Source organism: Coregonus clupeaformis, chromosome 4 (genome assembly GCF_020615455.1).
Source record: "Coregonus clupeaformis isolate EN_2021a chromosome 4, ASM2061545v1, whole genome shotgun sequence".
Classification (NCBI taxonomy): Eukaryota; Metazoa; Chordata; class Actinopteri; order Salmoniformes; family Salmonidae; genus Coregonus; species Coregonus clupeaformis.
Window position 1 is genome coordinate 2,734,089 of NC_059195.1, and position 14,694 is coordinate 2,748,782.

Sequence of the window (14,694 nt, forward strand, 5' to 3'; positions counted from 1 at the left end):
ATAAATGTCGCCGTGTGTAAGGGTAGTACATGCTAAATAAAGGGTACATAAACATTGGGATGGATTAAAACAAATGATTAATGATTGGAGGGAGGACAGTGGACTTATCATGTCATGTTTGTTTGTAATTAAATATTTTGGGTTGCTGAGCATTTTGAATACTAACGAAATGTACACTTTCTCTTCCAGGAGAGGAGGGGGTGTCATTATCTCTCTCTTTAAAATGTTTCCCGAGACTGTTGTCTTGGGAGAGCAGTTAGTGAAATTCTGCAGTTTTATAAGTATAAAGGTATCCGGATCCGGTCATAAAGGGAGCTCCCAGATAAGTAAGGCCTGGCCATTTGTGTGTTTTTGCCCTACGGTTTACCACACACACCAGCACGCACACACAACTCACTGGTTATTAATATTTGTTAGTGGGGTTAATACCGTGTTTGATTTATTGTGTGGGTTTCTTTTAATTTGGTTTTAAACTGGGTATGCAGAATGATGGAAATGTTTGAAATGTTGTTAAATAGTTTCTGAAGTACAGGGAACATGCTTAATGCTGTTGAATGACCTTTGTCCTGACTTTCTGGTGAGGCATGATCAAACTCACTAGAAATGATAGAGACATTAGGTGAGATTTAAGTATAATATGAATGAGGGACACATGTCTCTAGTCTATTTTCCCATTACATTATGGGATACAATTATTTCCTTATGGAGTTATCAAGAGTTGTAATTCTAATTTGATTTGTTATTCAAATTTGTTTATTTTTTATTTAACATGCAGTGTTGTTTTTAGTTGTTTTTATACGCATGAATCACGATATGAGTCATATGTCCAAGGGGGAAATGACCAGTTCCCTGGGGCCCTGGCCCTGTGGTAAATATGCAAATTGATTTTTGTTCAGTCTGCATATAAAAGGAAAATATATGTTGATAATGGTTGACAGTTACTCCAAATGGATTGAGGTTTTCCCCTTCTTGAGTGATATATGTGTATTGCTGTTATTATTTTGGTTCATGTTTTTGTCTTTGTTTCGATACAAATCTCACCAGAATGGGTCTGCTGTACTGTCGGGATTTCTCCCTAAGGGTTAGCGCTCTAACTCCCTGACCCGGTAACTCTGCGGTGAGGTCACCAGTATGATAAGGGAGTATAAAGCAATTTGGAAAATGGATTCAACGGTGTGTTGTTATGATCTTGGACATTTGTCTTAGAGATTTTGGTATTAAGAATATTGGGAATGTAATAATATGTCATACGGTGAATATATGGTCTATATTTCCAGAATCAGAAATGTCTTAAACTGTTGTTTTGCACTGTTCTCTCTCGAGTTATGGCGAAGGTGAACACAGATGGTGTCTTGATGCATGGAAGGGATCATTTGACCAAGAACAGTGTGACCCTCAAAAGTTAATATCTGTAATATAAATAGTACATACTGTTTATATATTTCCCCTGCTTATCAATGTACATTCTAACTGTGTAAATTGAGGTTCTCGATTTCGAGTGATAGACTCAATGTGAAGCATTAAGGACTGTCATTCTAAATTTGGGTTGGATAATGTATCAAGTGTTTTAATTATGATTCGGAAAGAAGATAAAGAGAGAGAGAGAGCGCTGCCCTAAGTTTTGAGAAGAGCACAAAGTAAGGGGAGGGTGCACTGCTCGAATCGATTGAGTCTAGGGAGGGTTTTCTCCCAGGAAACCTTATCTTCTCGTGTCCTACGAGAGGGAGGTTATTAGAGAACCCACTAGATGATAGCTTGGGCTAACCATGAGGGGGTACTTGATAGTAGGGGTTTCGTTTTACCATGTCATCAGAATCCTAATGTTAAACCACATCAATACATATGGCTTGCTGGAGGATACAGTATAATTAATTACGTACAAGGCTCATAGTCTGTGTCTTGTTTTGACACCCGAGGATGAGGATGAAGGAGTCTAGCATTCCATTGGCTAGAACAAAACGGATGGACGGTTCTTTCCCCAGTCTTATTTGCATCAAGGGTATTGTGAAATTATTAAACATGTATTTTCTCTCTTCCCTGTTCAAGTCAATATGTTTTCTAGGTGTCGTGGAACAAGAAAGGGATAATTGTTCCAGAGGACTAATTGATTTGAGCATGTTTTAGTAGTGATTAACGTGTTATGGGTTAGATGGAAGGATTTATGTGTGAATGTATTTGTGGCCGGAGGCAAGGTACATACGGGACCTGTGTTGGAGACAGGATGTTTGCATAAGGGTGTTAGTTGCAGAGTCTGGCAGGACTAACATCAGTGTATTCTGTGGAGTCCCAAAAACCAAGGTATTAACGTTATAGGGAATTGGGAGAGCGGAATGGTATGTGACTGGGGCGGAGATCTGTGTGGCTCATAAATTAAGGAAGGGGGTAGTAGAGTCTGGGGAACGATACCACTCCTCTGTGTATGATATCAGGGGATCGCTCGTAGGAGAGGTAGGACAGCTAACTGTGCACAATATAGAGACTACTATAAAGTTAAATTGAACATCACGCATACCCAGCTCAGGGTGGGAGTAGCAGAGATAGTGTTGTCATTTCAGTCACTATTGTCAACTTTCAGTGAGGGTTTCGTCAAGAAGGTACAACGCTTGAAGGATGCTATAGTAACAGCATGGAACGGGACTATAGAGCAAATGAGGGGATTTTAGGAGTAGCAGGGGTTACTTTGGTAGCATTGTTGGGATATCATCTTCTGAGGGCATTGATGTTGATGAGGAAAAGTTGATTAAGGCCAACACACGGGTATATCGGGTGGCCATGGACGAGGAAAGAGTTGGGGAGCGAAGTGAAAATGACATGGCTCGGGAACACCTCTTGTAACCTGTGGCTGGACGGGGAAGACTGGGTGAAAGCATGAGGAGGTTTTTTAGGGCCTTCATTTTTGTGCAACCCAGCAGGAAAAATGTATCCGGAAGGCATAGAGTCAGTTGAAGAGAGAGTGGGAATTGTTATATTATCAAACTTCGGGTTGTCTTTGCATATATAAATAAAATTTTGTGTTTATTTTTGCTTTCCAAGTCTTGTGCTATCACTCTCTTAGGAGCCAGAAGGAGGAAATGGAGAAAGTCAAAAGCTCCAGCTGAAATGTCATTCTCAGTTGTCTGACGAGAGATGGAAATAAGAGTGTGCATATTGTGATTATAGAACAGACGCCATAAGTCTTGGAGTTGTAAACCTAATAATCAAATGTGAATGTTAATCATGTTTTATGTTTTGTTCATTTATAAGTAATTTCCAAGTTTATATAATGTTGAACAGTATGGAGTTAATGTTCAAAAGGGGGGACTGATGGGTTCTGACTTATAAACTTGAAATATCCTTAAATCATGTCACTGAGGGAGAGAGGGGAATGCAGAACGTTTACATTCTGTCAGAACATGTTCAGGTATCCTATGGAAAGGAGAAGGTCCACAGTCTGGTACAAGTCAACAGGAGAGCCGTGAGTTGGGGAGGAGTGAGGAATTTGGGCCGAGGTCAGGTCAGATTAAGTGAGATTGAACAGGCATCACTAAAGTCCTGTCTAGCAATAGAGAGGTATTGGCTGTCCAGATGTGTAAAGAGGACACTCAGCATAGGAGGAAGGTTTAAATACCAGTGCTTGTGTGAATATGTCTTATGCAGCTGTGTGACCCAGTTGGTGAATAAACTTGGATTGACCTTTACTAGTCGTCCGTAAGTTTTTACTCTGTTTATTTAGAATCTAACAATTCCTTAGTGATGAGGACACAGAGAAACTTGAAGCTGCTCCACAACAGCCTGTCGATGTGGATGGGGGCGTGCTCGCCCCTCCATTTTCTGTAGTCCACGATTAGCTCCTTTGTCTTACTGATTACAATGATGGTGTTGGAGTCGTACTGGAGGTGACTAAGCATACACCCCTGAGGGTCCCCCGTGTTGATGGTCAGCGTGGCGGATGTGTTGTTGCCTACTCTCACTGCCTGGGGGTGGCCTGTCAGGAAGTCCAGCATCCAGTTGCAGAGGGAGGTGTTCAGTCCCAGGGTCCTGAGCCCAGTGATGAACTTGGGGTGGGGGGGGGGGGGGGGTTGAGTTGTAGTCAATGAGCAGCATTCTTGCATATCTATTCATTTTGTTTAGGTGGGTGAGGGTAGTGTGTAGTGCAATAGAGATTGAGTCATCTATAGATCTGTTGGGGTGGTATGCGAATTGGAGTGCGTCCAAGGTGTCTGGGATGATGGTGTTGATGTGAGCTATAACCGGCCTTTCAAAGTATTTCATGGCTATAAAATCAATTCAAATCAAATATTATTTGTCACATACACGTGTTTAGCAGATGTTATAGTGGGCATAGCGAAATGATTCTAGCAATTACACAACATATACACAAAACACACAAAAAAGTAAGGAACGGGATTTAAGAATATATACATATATGGACAAGCAATGACAGAGCGGCATGGACTAAGATACGGAATAGTATTATAGAATAGAATGCAGTATATACATATGAGATGAGTAGTGCAAGATATGTAAACATTAAAGTCACTAGTGTTCCATTTATTAAAGTGGCCAGTGATTTCAATAGGCAGCAGCAGCCTCTAATGTGCTAGTGATGGCTATTTAACAGTCTGATGGACTTGAGATAGAAGCTGTTTTTCATTCTCTCGGTCCCAGCTTTGATGCACCTGTACTGACCTCGCCTTCTGGATGATAGCGGGGTGAACAGGCAGTGGCTCGGGTGGTTGATGTCCTTGATGATCTTTTTGGCCTTCCTGTGACATCGGGTGCTGTATGTGTCTTGGAGGGCGGGTAGTTTGCCCCCGGTAATGCGTTTGGCAGACCACACCACCCTCTGGAGAGCCCTGCGGTTGTTGGCGGTGCAGTTGCCGTACCAGGCGGTGATACAGCCCGACAGGACGCTCTCAATTGTGCATCTGTAAAAGTTTGTGAGGGTTTTAGGTGATAAGCCACATTTTTTCATCCTCCGGAGGTTGAAGAGGGTCTGTTGCGCCTTCTTCACCACACTGTCTGCGTGGGTGGACCATTTCAGTTTGTCGGTGATGTGTACGCCAAGGAACTTGAAGCTTTCCACCTTCTCCACTGCAGTCCCGCCGATGTGGATAGGGGGGTGCACCCTCTGCTGTTTCCTGAAGTCCACGATCATCTCCTTTGTTTTGTTGATGTTGAGTGAGAGGTTATTTTCCTGGCACCACACTCTCAGAGCCCTCACCTCCTCCCTGTAGGCGGTCTCGACATTGTTGGTAATCAAGCCTACTACTGTTGTGTCGTCTGCAAACTTGATGACTGAGTTGGAGGCGTGCTTGGCCACGCAGTCGGGGTTCAGACCCAGAGCCTCGAGCTTAATGATGAGCTGCGAGGGTACTACGGTGTTGAATGCTGAGCTATAGTCAATGAACAGCATTCTTACATAGGTATTCCTCTTATCCAGATGGGATAGGGCAGAATGCAGTGTGATGGCAATTGCATTGTCTGTGGATCTATTGGGGTGGTAAGCAAATTGAAGTGGGTCTAGGGTGACAGGTAAGGTAGAGGTGCTATGATCCTTGACTAGTCTCTCAAAGCACTTCATGATGACAGAGGTGAGTGCTACAGGGCGAAAGTCATTTAGTTCAGTTACCTTTGCTTTCTTGGGTGCTGGAACAATGGTGGCCATCTTGAAGCATGTGGGAACAGCAGACTGGGAAAGGGAGAGATTGAATGTGTTCATAAACACACCAGCCAGCTGGTCTGCACATGCTCTGAGGACGCGGCTAGGGATGCCGTCTGGGTCAGCAGCCTTGCGGGGGTTAACATGCTTAAATGTCTTAATCACGTCGGCCATGGAGAAGGAGAGGCCACAGTCCTTGGTAGTGGGCCTCGTCAGTGGCACTGTGTTATCCTCAAAGCGGGCAAAGAAGGTGTTTAGCTTGTCTGGAAGCGAGACATCGGTGTCGGCGACGTGGCTGGTTTTCTTTTTGTAGTCCATGATTGTCTGTAGACCCTGCCACATACAGTGGGGAGAACAAGTATTTGATACACTGCCGATTTTGCAGGTTTTCCTACTTACAAAGCATGTAGAGGTCTGTCATTTTTATCATAGGTACACTTCAACTGTGAGAGACGGAATCTAAAACAAAAATCCAGAAAATCACATTGTATGATTTTCTAAGTAATTAATTTTCATTTTATTGCATGACATAAGTATTTGATACATCAGAAAAGCAGAACTTAATATTTGGTACAGAAACCTTTGTTTACAATTACAGAGATCATACGTTTCCTGTAGGTCATGACCAAGTTTGCACACACTGCAGCATGGATTTTGGCCCACTCCTCCATACAGACCTTCTCCAGATCCTTCAGGTTTCGGGGCTGTCACTGGGCAATACGGACTTTCAGCTCCCTCCAAAGATGTTCTATTGGGTTCATGTCTGTAGACTTGCTAGGCCACTCCAGGACCTTGAGATGCTTCTTACGGAGCCACTCCTTAGTTGCCCTGGCTGTGTGTTTCGGGTCATTGTCATGCTGGAAGACCAGCCACGACCCATCTTCAATGCTCTTACTGAGTGAAGGAGGTTGTTGGCCAAGATCTCGCAATACATGGCCCCGTCCATCCTCCCCTCAATACGGTGCAGTCGTCCTGTCCCCTTTGCACAAAAGCATCCCCAAAGAATGATGTTTCCACCTCCATGCTTCACGGTTGGGATGGTGTTCATGGGGTTGTACTCATCCTTCTTCTTCCTCCAAACACGGCGAGTGGAGTTTAGACCAAAAAGCTATATTTTTGTCTCATCAGACCACATGACCTTCTCCCATTCCTCCTCTGGATCATCCAGATGGTCATTGGCAAACTTCAGACGGGCCTGGGCATGCGCTGGCTTGAGCAGGGGCACCTTGCGTGCGCTGCAGGATTTTAATCCATGACGGCGTAGTATGTTACTAATGGTTTTCTTTGAGACTGTGGTCTCAGCTCTCTTCAGGTCATTGACCAGGTCCTGCCGTGTAGTTCTGGGCTGATCCCTCACCTTCCTCATGATCATTGATGCCCCACGAGGTGAGATCTTGCATGGAGCCCCAGACCAGGGGTTATTGACCGTCATCTTGAACTTCTTCCATTTTCTAATAATTGCGCCAACAGTTGTTGCCTTCTCACCAAGCTGCTTGCCTATTGTCCTGTAGCCCATCCCAGCCTTGTGCAATTCTACAATTTTATCCCTGATGTCCTTACACAGCTCTCTGGTCTTGGCCATTGTGGAGAGGTTGGAGTCTGTTTGATTGAGTGTGTGGACAGGTGTCTTTTATACAGGTAACGAGTTCAAACAGGTGCAGTTAATACAGGTAATGAGTGGAGAACATGAGGGCTTCTTAAAGAAAAACTAACAGGTCTGTGAGAGCCGGAATTCTTACTGGTTGGTAGGTGATCAAATACTTATGTCATGCAATAAAATGCAAATTAATTACTTAAAAATCATACAATGTGATTTTCTGGATTTTTTTTAAAGATTCTGTATCTCACAGTGTACCTATGATAAAAATTACAGACCTCTACATGCTTTGTAAGTAGGAAAACCTGCAAAATCGGCAGTGTATCAAATACTTGTTCTCCCCACTGTTTGTATGTGATTCTGTGTATGGAGTAAAAGTGAGCTAGAGTTGTGTCGCCTCTTGTTGAACAAGTGACATGCTGGTAAAAATGAGGAAAAACGGATTTCAGTTTCCCTGCATTAAAATCATCGGCCACTGGATGTGCATTTTCTAGTTTGCTTATGGCCCTATACAGCTCGTTGAGTGCAGTCTTAGTGCCAGCATCGGTTTGTGGTGGTAAATAGACAGCTACGAAAAATATAGATGAAAACTCTCTTGGTAAATAGTGTGGTCTACAGCTTATCATAAGATACTCTACCTCAGGCGAGCAAAACCTCGAGACTTCCTTAGTATTTGATTTTGTGCACCAGCTGTTGTTTACAAATATACACAGACCGCCACCCCTTGTCTTACCGGAGTCAGCCGTTCTATCCTGCCGATGTAGCATATAGCCCGCTAGCTGTATGTTGTCCATGTCGGATCACAGCTTTCACCTGGATTCACCTGGTCAGTCAATGTTATGGAAAGAGCAGGTGTTCTTAATGTTTTGTACAGTGCCTTGCAAAAGTATTCCTCCCCACTTGGTGTTTTTCCTATTTTGTTGCATTACAACCTGTAATTTAAATGGATTTTTATTTGGATTTCATGTAATACACAAAATAGTCCAAATTGGTGAAGTGAAATGAAAAAAAATAACTTTTTTCAAAAAACAAAAAAACGAAAAAGTGGTAAGTGCATATGTATTCACCTCCTTTGCTATGAAGCCCTGGTGCAACCAATTACCTTCAGAAGTCACATAATTAGTTAAATAAAGTCCACCTGTGTGCAATCTAAGTATCACATGATCTGTCACATGATCTCAGTATATATACACCTGTTCTGAAAGGCCCCATAGTCTGCAACACCACTAAACAAGGGGCACCACCAAGCGTGAAGACCAAGGAGCTCTCCAAACAGGTCAGGGACAAAGTTGTGGAGAAGTACAGATCAGGGTTGGGTAATTTTTTTTTAGCAGAAACTTTGAACATCCCACGGAGCACCATTAAAATAATATGGCACCGCAACAAACCTGCCAAGAGAGGGCCGCCCACCAAAACTCACAGACCAGGAAAGGAGGCCATTAATCAGAGAGGCAGACCAAAGATAACCCTGAAGGAGCTGCAAAGCTCCACAGCGGAGATTGGAGTATCTGTCCATAGGACCACTTTAAACAGTACACTCCACAGAGCTGGGCTTTACGGAAGAGTGGCCAGAAAAAAGCCATTGCTTACAGATAAAAATAAGCAAGCCTTTGGTGTTCACCAAAATGCATGTGAGAGACTCCCCAAACATATGGAAGAAGGTACTCTGGTCAGATGAGACTAAAATTGAGCTTTTTGGCCATCAAGGAAAACACTATGTCTGGCGCAAACCCAACACCTCTCATCACCCCAAGAACACCATCCCCACAGTGAAGCATGGTGGTGGCAGCATCATGCTGTGGGGATGATTTTCATCGGCAGGGACTGGGAAACTGGTCAGAATTGAAGGAATGCTGGATAGCGCTAAATATAGGGAAATTCTTGAGGGAAACCTGTTTCAGTCTTCCAGAGATTGAGATAGGGACAGAGGTTCACCTTCCAGCAGGACAATGACCCTAAGCATACTGTTATAGCAACACTTGAGTGGTGTAAGGGGAAACATTTAAATGTTTTGGAATGGCCTAGTCAAAGCCCAGACCTCAATCCAATTGAGAATCTGTGGTGTGACTTAAAGATTGCTGTACACCAGTGGAACCCATCCAACTTGAAGGAGCTGGAGCAGTTTTGCCTTGAAGAATGGGCAAAAATCCCAGTGACTAGATGTGCCAAGCTTATAGAGACATACCCCAAGAGACTTGCAACTGTAATGGCTATAAAAGGTGGCTCTACAAAGTATTGACTTTGGGGGGTGAATAGTTATGCACGCTCAAGTTTTCAGTTTTTTTTTGTCTTATTTCTTTTTTGTTTTACAAAAAAAATATATTTAGCATCTTCAAAGTGGTAGGTATGTTGTGTAAATCAAATGATACAACCCTCCCCAAAATCCATTTTAATTCCAGGTTGTAAGGTAACAAAATAGGAAAAATGCCAAGGGGGGTGAATACTTTCGCAAGCCACTGTATACTCAGTGCCTTCAGAAAGTATTCACAACCCTTGACTTCTTACCGTGTTACAGCCTGAATTTAAAATGGATTAAATTGAGATTTTTTGTCACTGGCCTACACACAATACCCAATAATGTCATAGTGGAATTATGTTATTTGAAACTAAAAGTGACAAGCTGAAATGTCTTGAGCCAAAATGTTTTCAACCCCTTTGTTATGGCAAGCCTAAATAAGTTCAGGAGTAAAAATTTGCTTAACAAGTCACGTAATAAGTTGCATGGATTCACTATGTGTGTAATAATAGTGTTTAACATGATTTTTGAATGACTACCTCATCTATGTACCACACACATACAATTATCTTTAAGGTCCCACAGTCGTGCAGTGAATTTCAAACACAGATTCAAACACAAAGACCAGGGAGGTTTTCCAATAAAATGTATATGCCATATCTCACAATCGATTGGGCTTCCCGAATGAAGTATTTTCACTGTGAAGCTAAATATATTTTTTTCATAGATTTGCATTATTCCACAAAGTGGGGGGCCTGCATAACCTGTTGATTTAGCTCTCGCGCTATCTCAACCTCACTCTCCCTGAGTGAGAGAGGTGAGCACTTTGACAGATAGACCAACAATGAGTCAGAGGGGTTTACAAACTTACACATTTTTACAATTTGCTGTTATTCTCTTTAAATTTCAGCACAATCTGGGAAAGCAGAACTGACAAACTTCGTTAAGTAATGCATGGCCTTTCACATTGGCAAATGCCAGAATGCTGATGTTGCTGGCGTTGATGTGAAAGATTTAAGTTCAAATGTTTTCACAGCTATGGATAGTAAGTGGGAAGACAACTCAGTTAAATGTAGTCTGTTTGCAGTAATGTTGTCCAATGCAGCTCAAATTGTATCCATCGGATTGAATCCCAGCCTATGTTCGGCCCTACAGACTGCAGACCCAAGCAGCCTTATTTGCTGCTGCCATGGTTACCCATGGGTCAAAGTAATTAACAAGAGGTCATACTCGTACATAGGATTGAACTGTCGTCCAACCACTCCAATAATGTCCCAGTTACAACATGCAACATCTTGCCTGGATTTGAGATCAAAGTATCTTCTAATATACTTATTTTTGAAGCAATTGGACAAAATAATTCTGTCATTTCGAGATATGACTCTTGTCATTATACATCAGCCTACTTTTAAGCCCCCTTTCCATTTAATTACAAACAATAGATACGCTTGATAGCTCTAGAAAAAAATATATGTCTTTAAAATAATATATCATAGACCTGTGGTACAGATTGTCAATACAAAAGCTCCACTTGACTGTGATATTGAAGGACTGAGTACCCCGGGTGAAAAAACAATCAGTGAAGTAGGAAGACTCAGATGTGCTCATTTTGACTAGAGCTCAGGGACCCCGAAAAGAGTCAAGCATCGACTTTACTCTCCCTTTTTGTACCTTAACTGGACAGTGAATGGAGGAATTTCAACTAGAATTGGCTACCCACTGGGCAAAAACTGGTTGAATCAATGTTGCTTCCACGTCATTTCAACCAAAAAAATTCAATGTGATCAAATCAAATCAAATCAAATCAAATTTTATTGGTCACATGCGCCGAATACAACAGGTGCAGACATTACAGTGAAATGCTTACTTACAGCCCTTAACCAACAGTGCATTTATTTTAAACAAAAAAAGTAAGAATAAAACAACAACAAAAAAGTGTTGAGAAAAAAAGAGCAGAAGTAAAAATAAAGTGACAGTAGGGAGGCTATATATACAATAGAATAAAGTGACAGTAGGGAGGCTATATATACAGGGGGGTACCGTTGCATAGTCAATGTGCGGGGGCACCGGCTAGTTGAGGTAGTTGAGGTAATATGTACATGTGGGTAGAGTTAAAGTGACTATGCATAAATACTTAACAGAGTAGCAGCAGCGTAAAAAAGTATGGGGTGGGGGGGCAGTGCAAATAGTCCGGGTAGCCATGATTAGCTGTTCAGGAGTCTTATGGCTTGGGGGTAGAAGCTGTTGAGAAGTCTTTTGGACCTAGACTTGGCACTCCGGTACCGCTTGCCGTGCGGTAGCAGAGAGAACAGTCTATGACTAGGGTGACTGGAGTCTTTGACAATTTTGAGGGCCTTCCTCTGACACCGCCTGGTATAGAGGTCCTGGATGGCAGGGAGCTTTGCCCCTGTGATGTACTGGGCCGTACGCACTACCCTCTGTAGTGCCTTGCGGTCAGAGGCCAAGCAGTTGCCATACCAGGCGGTGATGCAACCAGTCAGGATGCTCTCGATGGTGCAGCTGTAGAATTTTTTTGAGGATCTGAGGACCCATGCCAAATCTTTTTAGTCTCCTGAGGGGGAATAGGCTTTGTCGTGCCCTCTTCACGACTGTCTTGGTGTGTTTGGACCATGATAGTTCGTTGGTGATGTGGACACCAAGGAACTTGAAGCTCTCAACCTGTTCCACTACAGCCCCGTCGATGAGAATGGGGGCGTGCTCAGTCCTCTTTTTTTCCTGTAGTCCACAATCATCTCCTTTGTCTTGGTCACGTTGAGGGAGAGGTTGTTGTCCTGGCACCACACGGCCAGATCTCTGACCTCCTCCCTATAGGCTGTCTCATCGTTGTCGGTGATCAGGCCTACCACTGTTGTGTCGTCGGCAAACTTAATGATGGTGTTGGAGTCGTGCCTGGCCATGCAGTCATGGGTGAACAGAGAGTACAGGAGGGGACTGAGCACGCACCCCTGAGGGGCCCCCGTGTTGAGGATCAGTGTGGCAGATGTGTTGTTACCTACCCTTACCACCTGGGGGCGGCCCGTCAGGAAGTCCAGGATCCAGTTGCAGAGGGAGGTGTTTAGTCCCAGGATCCTTAGCTTAGTGATGAGCTTTGAGGGCACTATGGTGTTGAATGCTGAGCTGTAGTCAATGAATAGCATTCTCACGTAGGTGTTCCTCTTGTCCAGGTGGGAAAGGGCAGTGTGGAGTGCGATAGAGATTGCATCATCTGTGGATCTGTTGGGGCGGTATGCAAATTGGAGTGGGTCTAGGGTTTCTGGGATTATGCTGTTGATGTGAGCCATGACCAGTCTTTCAAAGCACTTCATGGCTACAGACGTCAGTGCCACGGGTCGGTAGTCATTTAGGCAGGTTATCTTAGAGTTCTTGGGCACGGGGACTATGGTGGTCTGCTTGAAACATGTTGGTATTACAGACTCAGTCAGGGACATGTTGAAAATGTCAGTGAAGACACTTGCCAGTTGGTCAGCACATGCTCGGAGTACACGTCCTGGTAATCCGTCTGGCCCTGCGGCCTTGTGAATGTTGACCTGCTTAAAAGTCTTACTCACATCGGCTACGGAGAGCGTGATCACATAGTCGTCCCGGAACAGCTGGTGCTCTCATGCATGCTTCAGTGTTGCTTGCCTCGAGCGAGCATAGAAGTGGTTTAGCTCGTCTGGTAGGCTTGTGTCACTGGGCAGCTCGCGGCTGTGCTTCCCTTTGTAGTCTGTAATAGTTTTCAAGCCCTGCCACATCCGACGAGCGTCAGAGCCAGTGTAGTATGATTCAATCTTAGACCTGTATTGACTCTTTGCCTGTTTGATGGTTCGTCGGAGGTCATAGCGGGATTTCTTATAAGCGTCCGGGTTAGAGTCCCGTTCCTTGAAAGCGGCAGCTCTACCCTTTAGCTCAGTGCGGATGTTTCCTGTAATCCATGGCTTCTGGTTGGGGTATGTACGTACGGTCACTGTGGGGACGACATCATCGATGCACTTATTGATGAAGCCAGTGACTGATGTGGTGTACTCCTCAATGCTGTCTGAAGAATCCCGGAACATGTTCCAGTCTGTGCTAGCAAAACAGTCCTGTAGCTTAGCATCTGCATCATCTGACCACTTTTTTATTAGCTCGAATCACTGGTGCTTCCTGCTTCAGTTTTTGCTTATAAGCAGGAATCAGGAGGATAGAGTTATGGTCAGATTTGCCAAATGGAGGGCGAGGGAGAGCTTTGTATGCGTCTCTGTGTGTGGAGTAAAGGTGGTCTAGAGTTTTTTCCCCTCTGGTTGCACATTTAACATGCTGGTAGAAATTAGGTAGAACGGATTTAAGTTTCCCTGCATTAAAGTCCCCTGCTACTAGGAGCGCTGCATCTGGATGAGCGTTTTCCTGTTGATTAATGGCCTTGTACAACTCATTCAGTGCAATCTTAATGCCAGCATTGGTTTGTGGTGGTAAATAGACAGCTATGAAAAATATAGATGAAAACTCTCTTGGTAAATAGTGTGGTCTGCAGCTTATCATAAGATACTCTACCTCAGGCGAGCAAAACCTTGAGACTTCCTTAGTATTTGATTTGGTGCACCAGCTGTTGTTTACAAATATACAGAGACCGCCACCCCTCGTCTTACCCGAGTCTGCCGTTCTGTCCTGCCGATGTAGCGTATAGCCTGCTAGCTGAATGTTATCATTGTCGTCGTTCAGCCACGACTCCGTGAAACATAAGATATTACAGTTTTTAATGTCCCGTTGGTAGGATAACCGTAATCTTAAATCGTCCATTTTATTCTCCAAAGCTTGAACGTTGGCTAATAGGATTGATGGGAGAGGCAGTTTACTCGTTCGCCGTCGGATCCTTACAAGGCACCCCGACCTACGTCCACGATATCTCCGTCTCTTCCTCACGCGAATGACGGGGATCTGGGCCTTGTCGGGAGTCTGTAGAATATCCTTCGCGAACGCCTCGTTGAAGAAAAAGTGTTCGTCCAACGCGAGGTGAGTAATCGCTGTCCTGATATCCAGAAGCTCTCTTTGGTTATAAGAGACGATGGCAGAAACATTATGTACAAAATAAATTACAAATAACGCGGAAAAACACACATAATAGTACAATTGGTTAGAGGGCTGTAAAACGGCAGCCATCTTCTTCCGGCGCTGTTCTGTGATGACATTGAATCAACGTGGAAAACTGATTGGATTTTTTTAAAGTCATCAACGTATGGG